The sequence below is a fragment of the Moschus berezovskii genome, chromosome 14, assembly GCF_049115385.1.
Source record: "Moschus berezovskii isolate FMDL1 chromosome 14, NW_MosBer_1.0, whole genome shotgun sequence".
NCBI classification, from domain to species: domain Eukaryota; kingdom Metazoa; phylum Chordata; class Mammalia; order Artiodactyla; family Moschidae; genus Moschus; species Moschus berezovskii.
In genome coordinates this window covers 56,700,284-56,709,921 of record NC_142473.1, presented here as the reverse complement: position 1 = coordinate 56,709,921, position 9,638 = coordinate 56,700,284, and positions in this window count along the sequence as shown.

Genomic DNA, 9,638 nt, shown 5'->3' with positions numbered 1-9,638 from the left:
GACAAGAATAAAGGGAAGGGATGCTTGGCAAACTAAAACCATAGATTCCACTACAAAATCTAAATGCAACATGTGTGTTAGTCGCTCAGTCATGTCCTCTTCGCGACATGAACTTTTCGCGACCCCGTGGACAGTATGTAGCCCGCCAGGCTCCTCTGTCCGGGGAATTCTCCAGGGAGGAATACTGGAGTGGATTGCCGTTTTCGTCTCCAGGTGATCTTCCCGACCCAGGGATCGAACCTCCTCTGCTGCATAACACAGCATGATCTAACATCAGTCTCTGAAATGCTGGTCAATGACTCTCTTTGAGAAGCTGATAAATGTATTCTGCCCAGGAAAAAATGCACACACGTGTCATATTTTATTTATAATTCTTGGGATTTCATAGATGCTTGAAGCTATAATGATTGCTATTGAGGTTGTTTTTAATGTTCACAGCTGTGCAGGTGAGTGGAACGAGTATGGACTGACAAGCGAGAAGCGCTGAGAGCATAGTAGGACTCACAGCTCCATCAGTGATGGCTTTGAGAAACTGTTTAATCAACTAAAATATATTAAGACTAACAAGTCGATAAGTAACTTTTACATTTCTGTTGTAACTGTGGTACACAGAACCATTGGCAGAGAGAAAGTATTTTGTTCTTTCAAATGTCTCTGGTGGATGAACAGCTCTCAGATAATATGTTGTTTAGAGACTAGTGGGCTGGCTTATCAAATTAAAATTTACTACTTACATTTTCTAGAAAGTAGTATAATGAGAATGATTTATATCATCTCTATTTACTAAAAAAATTCTGAGATTTATATCAAAATGCAACTGGAGCAAAAGTAAATCCTCTTAGTAAAAGTTTAATAATAATTTTAGTGGCATATAATTTACATATTATGAAATTCACTCTTTTAAAGTACTCAGTTCCCTGTTCTGATAAATTCACAGAGTTGCACAACCATCCCCACTATTTAGTCTCAGATCATTTCTTTCTTTTTTTTTGGCTGTACCTCTTGGCTTGTGGAATCTCAGTCCCCAACCAGGGATTGAACCCAGGTCATAGCAGTGAAAGCTCAGAATCCTAACCACTAACGCAACTGGGGAACTCTCACATATCATTTTCATTACCCTCAAAGGAAATTTACATGGTTAAGACATTCAAGATTCTTGCTCTCTGTACATCCCTTGCCTGACCAGTGCCTGCTTCACCTCTCAAATCATGGACCTTCCTACCTACTTGCCCCAGGCCCCAACTGGTGATTGTTCTTAGCAAAGGGGCAGTGAGGGGTGTGCCCTTTACTGGTTTCCCTGGTAACTAATAAGCCCACCTGACATCAGTTCCCCTATAACTGGTAACCTTCCCTTCACCTCTGGAGTGAAGATTGCTGCCAGGTCTTCTCCTGCCTATTTTCTGCCGCACACTGCACACCGCTTCAGGACCATGCTTCAGACATGTAAGCTCCCCCATCCTTAAACCAGTGGTATTTCTTTTGCTGACTCTGGGATCTTTCTTCAGTCTTAAAACTGGGCAAGCACAGGCCTTGTAGGCCTATGAAGTGCAGCCCAAAGAAACTATATCCTCTAGCAGCCATTCTCAATCCCCTTTCCCCCAAGTCCCTGGCAACCACTACTTGGTTATGGTTGCTGTTTAAATATTTATTTATTTGGCTGCACTGGCTCTTAGTTGTGGCATATGGGATCTAGTTTCCTGACCAGAGATTGAACCCAGGCCTCCTGCATTGGGAGCGTGGAGTCTTAGCCACTAGACCATCAGGGAAGTCCCATGGCAACCACTACTTTGTATGAATTTGCCTATTTTGAACATTGCATATGTGCATGTGTGCATCCTCGGTCATTGAGTCATGTCTGGCTCTTTGCGACTCCATGGACTGTCACCCATCAGGCTTCTCTGTCTATGGAATTTTCCAGGCAAGAATACTGGAGTAGGTTTCCATTTCCTACTCCGGGGATCTTCCTGACCCAGGGATCGAACCCATTTCTCCTGAGTCTCCTGCATTGGCAGGCAGATTCTATACCACTGCGTCACCTGAAAGGCCCTCACATATGTGACCTTTCATGATTGGTTTCTTTCACTGAATGTTTTCTTGGTTCATCCATGTTATAGCAGGTATCAGTACAGTGACCCTCTGTGTCTGTGGAGAATTAATTCCAGGATTCCCCACAACACACACACTCAGATGCTCAAGTCCCTGTATAAAGTGACATAATATTTGCATTTAGCCTACACACATCCACATCCGTATACTTTAAATCATCTCTGCTGCTGCTGCTAAGTCACTTCAGTCGTGTCTGACTCTGTGTGACTCCATAGACGGAAGCCCACCAGGCTCCCCCGTCCCTGGGATTCTCCAGGCAAGAACACTGGAGTGGGTTGCCATTTCCTTCTCCAATGTGTGAAAGTGAAAAGTGAAAGTGAAGTTGCTCAGTCATGTCCGATCCTTAGCAACCCCATGGACTGCAGCAGGCAAGAGTACTGGAGTGGCTAGATTACTTATAATACCTAATACAATGTAAATACTGTGTAAATAGTTGTAAATACAATGTAAATGTTTTTACAACTATGTAATATTTGCCTGTCCTAGACAAATATTTTGCTCTTTGAAACTTACTGGAATTTTTGGTAGTATTTTTGGTCTGTGATTGATTGAATTCCCAGGTGCAGAACCTGCTGATATGGAGGACGAACTGTGCTTTAGTTCTTCTTGTTGGTGAATAGCATTTTAAACCATGTTTTATTATCCATTGATTAGTTGATAGACATTTTGGGTGGTTTCCAACTTACAATACTGCTGTGAATATTTGTGTACAAGTTTTTGGGAGAAGTTATGTTTATATTCTTGTTGGCGATGATATTGTTAAATCATTTGGTAACTGTTTCACATTTTGAGGAACTGTCAAATCTATTTTCCAAAGTGGCTGCACCATTTTACAATTCCAGCAGCAATCTGTGAGCTTTCCAGTTTTTCTCATCCTCGCCAACCCTTGTTATTGTCTCTTTTTTTAAGTTTTATTTATTTATATTTAAAATTTTTTGGTTATGTATCATGATATGCAGAATCTTGGTTCCCCAATAACGGATTGAACCCTTGCCCCCTGCAGTGGAAGTGGGTGGGTGGAGGAGGGCTGCCAACCACTGGACCCCCAGGGAAGTCTCATATTGTAAGGTTGTCTCTCTTTTTGATTAGGGCCACCCTAGCAGGTAAAAAGTGTTCTGTGGCTTTGATTTGCACTTCCCTAATGATCAGTGATGTTGAGCATCTTATTAGTCATTGTATGTTTGGAGAAATGTCTGTTTAGGTCTTTTCCCCACTTTTTGATTGGGTTGTTTGTTTTTGTCTGATATAGATTTGTATGAGCTGCTTGTACATTTTGGAAATCAACCTTTGTCAGTTTCATTTGCTATTATTTTTCTCCCATTCTGAGGGTTGTCTTTTCACCTTGTTTATAGTTTCCTTTGCTGTGCAAAAGTTTTTAAGTTTAATTAGGTCACACTTGTTTGTTTTTATTTTCATCATTCTAGGAGGTGGTTCATAGAGGATATTGCTGTGATTTATGTCACAGAGTGTTCTGCCTATGTTTTCCTCTAAGTTTTATAGTTTCTGGTCTTATATTTAGCTCTTTAATCCACTTTGATTTTATCTTTGTGTATGGTGTTAGGAAGTGTTCTAACTTAAAAAATGTAGACAATTCTCAAACAATTTTGAAGGAAAAAAAGTGAAATGGCCTTGCAGTATTTCAGGGGTTTGAGTAGAAGGGTTAAATGCCTATTCAAAGAACCTGGAAAGTAGTGTACTTCCATTTCCTGGACAGGAATGTCCAGAGAAAAACCCAACCCGTGAGGAAAGATAAGGACCACACCTCTTGGGGGAAAACCAGCCCTGAGAGGTTCATCCAGGCTTCTGGAATGGAGGCAGTTCTTTTATTTATGTCTAGGCTATAATACTCTGTTACTCAATCAAACGCTAATCTAGGTGTTACTGTGAAGCTATTTTGTAGATGTGGTTAACCTCCACAATCAGCTGACTTTAAGTAAAGGAGATTATCCTTGACAATCATCCAATTAGTTGAAGGGCCTTAAGAGCAAAACAGAGATTTCCCTGAAGAAGATGATGTATGGTCTGTGGACTGTGATTTCAGCCCCTGCCTGAGAGTTTCCAGTCTGCTGACCTGGGCTGCAGGTTTCAGACTTGCCAGCCTCACAACCCCCAATTCCTTGAGATAAATCACTTTATATGTATGTATAACCCACTGGCTGTTTTTCTGGAGAGCCCTAATACAGGGAAGAAGGTATCTTCTTGTCAGAACTCCCCATTTAAAACTGTTGGAAACACCAGATTTGGGAATGGAGGAAGAAAGCCTGGCAGCCCAGGAGAAGGTCTGAGGGGAGGGGTGTTGAGACCTTCCTATCTCAGAAGAAATGGTACCCCATACCTAGAGATGAGGGGTTTCAAATGCTCCCTGGAAATGCTCCATGTGGATCATGGAGAGGTTTCTTTCAGCTTCCTATGCTCTTGTCCGATGACTGGGACCTTTTGGTTCAAGGGAAATAATTTGGTTTTGAGAACAAATGATGCTTTCCAGGTTTTTGTAACTGTCTTTGATGGGCTGTCTGAAGGTCTTTAGCTCTTCATTTGTGTGTTCACTTGGTCACTTGCTTCAAAACTTGCCTCCTCTTGATCCAAGTAATGACTTTCCTGGAGAGGTAATTTCTTAAGAGACTCCATTTCTTTCTCTTGACAAAGTTCAGTCCCTTCATTTCCTCCTCCCTGAAGACTCTGCACTTTTTCAAAAGTCAAGATTTGCTCAGCTTGACTGCTTCTAAGATGATTAGCCTTTGATGATTGTGCTTCCTTCTTTAGTGGTGTTGTCGTAGAATTGGTTTCTCTCTCCATCTTGGCTGTTTAAATTCACACTTGATTTTTCAACATCAGTCAGTTTCCTCTTGGCTCTTCTGGTCTGGTCATAAATACTGTCTCCATTTCCCAAGTCCAGGTCATTACCTGTGTTCTCTTCTCCATGTGGAGCTGTGAGGTCTTTCATCTTTAGCCAACATTCCTCCAGAGACTTGATCTGACTATTTACAGATGTCCTGAAGTTCTTTATGAAGGGCTGGAGTCTTAAGTATTACTTTTGCTTTTTCCACTTGTATTTTTTTTCCACACTGTGCAGCATATGGGATCTTAGTTACATGACCAGTAATTGAACCCATGTCCCCAACATTGGAAAAGTGGAATCTTAACCATTGGACCACCAGGGAAATACCCCACTTGTATTTTATTTATTTATTTTTGGCTGTGGTGGGTCATTGTTCTGCCCAGGGTTTTCTGTAGCTGTGGCGAGCAGGGGTTTCTCTTCCCTGTGGTGCATGGGCTTTTCATTGCAGTGGCTTCTCTTGCTGTGGAGCACAGGCTTTAAGGTGCACGGGCTTCCGTAGTTGCGGCAGTGACAGTTAGTTGCTCTGGGACATGTGGAATCTTCCTGGACCAGGAATGGAACCGGTGTCTCCTACACTGGCAGGCAGATTCTTTACCACTGAGCCACCAGGAAAGCCTTCCCACTTTTATTTTTGATGGAATTAGTTTCTGCTTCTAGAGACAGGATCTTTCTCTTCTTATGAGATTGGCTTATCTTGATCTACATATTGAGATTTTCTTTCCCTAGCTTGTTTCCTGTATGAACAAAGCTAGTGAAGGTGATGGAATTCCAGTTGAACTATTTCAAATCCTGAAAGATGATGCTGTGAAAGTGCTGCACTCAATATGCCAGCAAATTTGGAAAACTCAGCAGTGGCCACAGGACTGGAAAAGGTCAGTCTTCATTCCAATTCCAAAAAAAGGCAATGCCAAAGAATGCTCAAACTACCGCACAATTGCACTCATCTCACACACTAGTAAAGTCATGCTCAAAATTCTCCAAGCCAGGCTTCAGCAATATGTGAACCGTGAACTTCCAGATGTTCAAGAAGGTTTTAGAAAAGGCAGAGGAACCCGAGATCAAATTGCCAACATCCGCTGGATCATGGAGAAAGCAAGAGAGTTCCAGAAAAACATCTATTTCTGCTTCATTGACTATGCCAAAGCCTTTGACTGTGTGGCTCACAATAAACTGTGGAACATTCTGAAAGAGATGGGTATACCAGACCACCTGACCTGCCTCTTGAGAAACCTTTATGCAGGTCAGGAAGCAACAGTTAGAACTGGATATGGAACAACAGACTGGTTCCAAATAGGAAAAGGAGTACGTCAAGGTTGTATATTGTCACCCTGCTTATTTAACTTATATGCAGAGAACATCATGAGGAACGCTGGGCTAGAAGAAGCACAAGCTGGAATCAAGATTGCCAGGAGAAATATCAATAACCTCAGATATGCAGATGACACCACCCTTATGGCAGAAAGTGAAGAGGAACTCAAAAGCCTCTTGATGAAAGTGAAAGAGGAGAGTGAAAAGGTTGGCTCGAAGCTCAACACTCAGAAAACAAAGATCATGGCATCTGGTCCCATCACTTCATGGGAAATAGATGGGGAAACAGTGGAAACAGTGTCAGACTTTATTTTTTTGGGCTCCAAAATCACTGCAGATGCTGATTGCAGCCATGAAATGAAAAGACGCTTTCTCCTTGGAAGGAAAGTTATGACCAACCTAGATAGCATATTTAAAAGCAGAGACATTGCCAAATAAGGTCCGTCTAGTCAAGACTATAGTTTTTCCCGTGGTCATGTATGGATGTGAGAGTTGGATTGTGAAGAAAGCTGATCGCCGAAGAATTGATGCTTTTGAACTGTGGTGCTGGAGAAGACTCTTGAGAGTCCCTTGGACTGCAAGGAGATCCAGCTAGTCCATTCTAAAGGAGATCAATCCTGGGTGTTCATTGGAAGGACTGATGCTAAAGCTGAAACTCCAATACTCTGGCCACCTCATGTGACGAGTTGACTAACTGGAAAAGACTGTGATGCTGGGAAGGATTGGGGGCGGGAGGAGACGGGGACGACAGAGAATGAGATGGCTGGATGGCATCACTGACTTGATGGACATGAGTTTGAGTGAACTCCGGGAGTTGGTGATGGACAGGGAGGCCTGGCGTGCTGTGATTCATGGGGTCGCGGAGAGTTGGACACGACTGAGCAACTGAACTGAACTGAGCTTGTTTCCTGTTAAGCCATAAGATGGACCAAATCACGTGGTTAGGCATTACCAGGGTATCAGACACTTCTTTCAGTCTCACAGGGGTCTTTGATGAGGATTCAGGCAGATGGTGGCTGGGGACGGAATATCCAAGATGATTTCACTCACATGTATGGCACGTTGGTGGGATGGCTGGAAGGATGTGACTGCTTTCCCCATGTGCCACAGCTTGGGCTTCTTTACACAGTAGCAGGAGCCCAAGTATGCAAAAGTAAAAGCTATAAAGTTGTGAATCCTGGGTGGTGTGTTTCATTGGAGGCCATCTTCAGACACTCACTACCTCACCTTGGGAGGCATGTTATGATCTAACTGAGGTTGTAACAATGTGATGTAGCAATAGAGAAAGATGGGGAAATTTAGAATGTTGGTGTTTTCTGGCTCCTTCGTGCTGCTTTTAGCAAAGTCCTACCAGAGAGAAAAAGATAGAGAAGCTCAAGCTAGATCTAGCTACTCTGTACAACTTGGCTAAGGGAGGAGCTCTTTGCTATAACCTGTAGTCTAGGTTGACTGAGAATCTTGTAATTTTAAATTTTGCAGAGTTTAAAAAGCCAGTTGCTTCCTCACTGAAGAACTTAAGTGTGGTAATGGCAAAATGGCAGCCTTAGGAGGAGCTGAGACTAGCACCCTCTTTAGAAAAGCTGTGAGCCTATTGGTAGGGAATGGCGCAGGCTTCCTTGGTGGCTTGGAGGAGCCACCACAATGAGAAGCCCCACGCCACAGCTAGTCGTAGCCCCTGCTTGCTGCCACTGGATAAAAGCTCTCACCTCAATGAAGACCCAGCACAGCCAAAAATAAATAACTAAATAATGTAGAAAAGAAGAGGAAGAATGGTGCTGGAAAGCCACCCAAGCCTGTTGTTTCAAATGGTCTGAAGAGAGCCATCATTCAGTTGAAGAAATGGCAAGGAAGTAGAAGAGCAGAATGTTGGGTTTGAAAACCAAGATCTTTGACTATAGTTACTCACATTGGAATTGACCAGAACCAAGTAGACCAGAGGTCTACATTTTTTAGGGAATCTTGCTGTTAATGAAACCCAAGTGAAAAGTGAAAGTTGCTCAGTTGTGCCTGACTCTTTGCGATTCCATGGAATTCTCCAGGCTAGGATATTGGAGTGGGGCAATGGCAAGCCACTCCAGTACTCTTGCCTAGAAAATCCCATGGATGGAGGAGCCTGGTAGGCTGCAGTCCATGGTATCGCCAAGGGTTGGACATGACTGAGCGACTTCACTTTCACTTTTCACTTTCACACATTGGAGAAGGAAATGGCAACCCACTCCAGTGTTCTTGCCTGGAGAATCCCAGGGACGGGGGAGCCTGGTGGGCTTCCGTCTATGGGGTCACACAGAGTCAGACGCAACTGAAGTGACTTAGCAGCAGCAGCAGCAGCCTTTCCCTTCTCCAGGAGATCTTCCTAACCTAGGGATTGAACCCAGGTCTTCCACATTGCAGGCAGATTCTTTACCAGCTGAGCCATAAGGGAAGCCCCAGAATACTGGAGTGGGTAGCCTATCCCTTCTCCAGCGGATCTTCCCGACCCAGGAAGTGAACCAGGGTCTCCTGCATTGCAGGTGGATTCTTTACCAACTGAGCTATGAGGGAAGCCCATGAAACTAAACCCAGCCTGAAAAACCCTGTGATTGTTCAACCTTCAGAACACTTGTTGGGTCCTTGAACCCCGCAGGAGCAGGAAGTGAACTGATGATGGTGAATTTCCCAAGAAGCGTCTGCTCTCCCCTGTCTTTCATGGACGTGGCCGTCTAGCCTTGAGCTTGTATACTGCTTCTCAGTAATGTGGTCAGTCTAGGAATTAAGTGAGGACTATTGACTTACTCATGAGTTTAACCAATTTTTACCAAATGCTTCTATGTGTCTTGTATGCGGTTATTATTGGGGATGTAGCTGTGAAGAGAGGGAGAGGCAGTTGAGTCCAGAAGGTCTGGGGGAATCTTCATTCCCTTAGTACATCATCCACAGCTGTATCTTCTCAGTGAGGCCCTTTGGAAGGGCTCCAGAAGTTCCCACGTCTGTCCCTGTAGCTGATATTTGGGGCTCTGTATCTTGGCTGTACCAGCTTCCTTTCATTTTCTAGATAAGTCAGTTCTGTTAGATCTCCCTAGGTCATGTCTGTATCTGGGCCTCCTGCTGACATTTCCAGTACACTGGTTAGATAGGTTGCACAGGTTAGGGCTCTTGGCCCTTGGCCCCTGAGACAGGGATGTCCTCAGATGGAGGGAAGATGCCCTGCATCCCCAAAAGTAAACTGTGCAAGGCAGTGACTTGCACTATATTGGAAGGCCACACTCCTCTTGACTAAGAAACCCATCCCAAGTAGGAAGAAAACCATGTGATAACAGCAAGTATTTTTGAGACTGTATTTTAGTTTTATGCTTTAGCGATAGGGGCATGAATAATTTAGACATGAATTCTAACATACACTTATCAT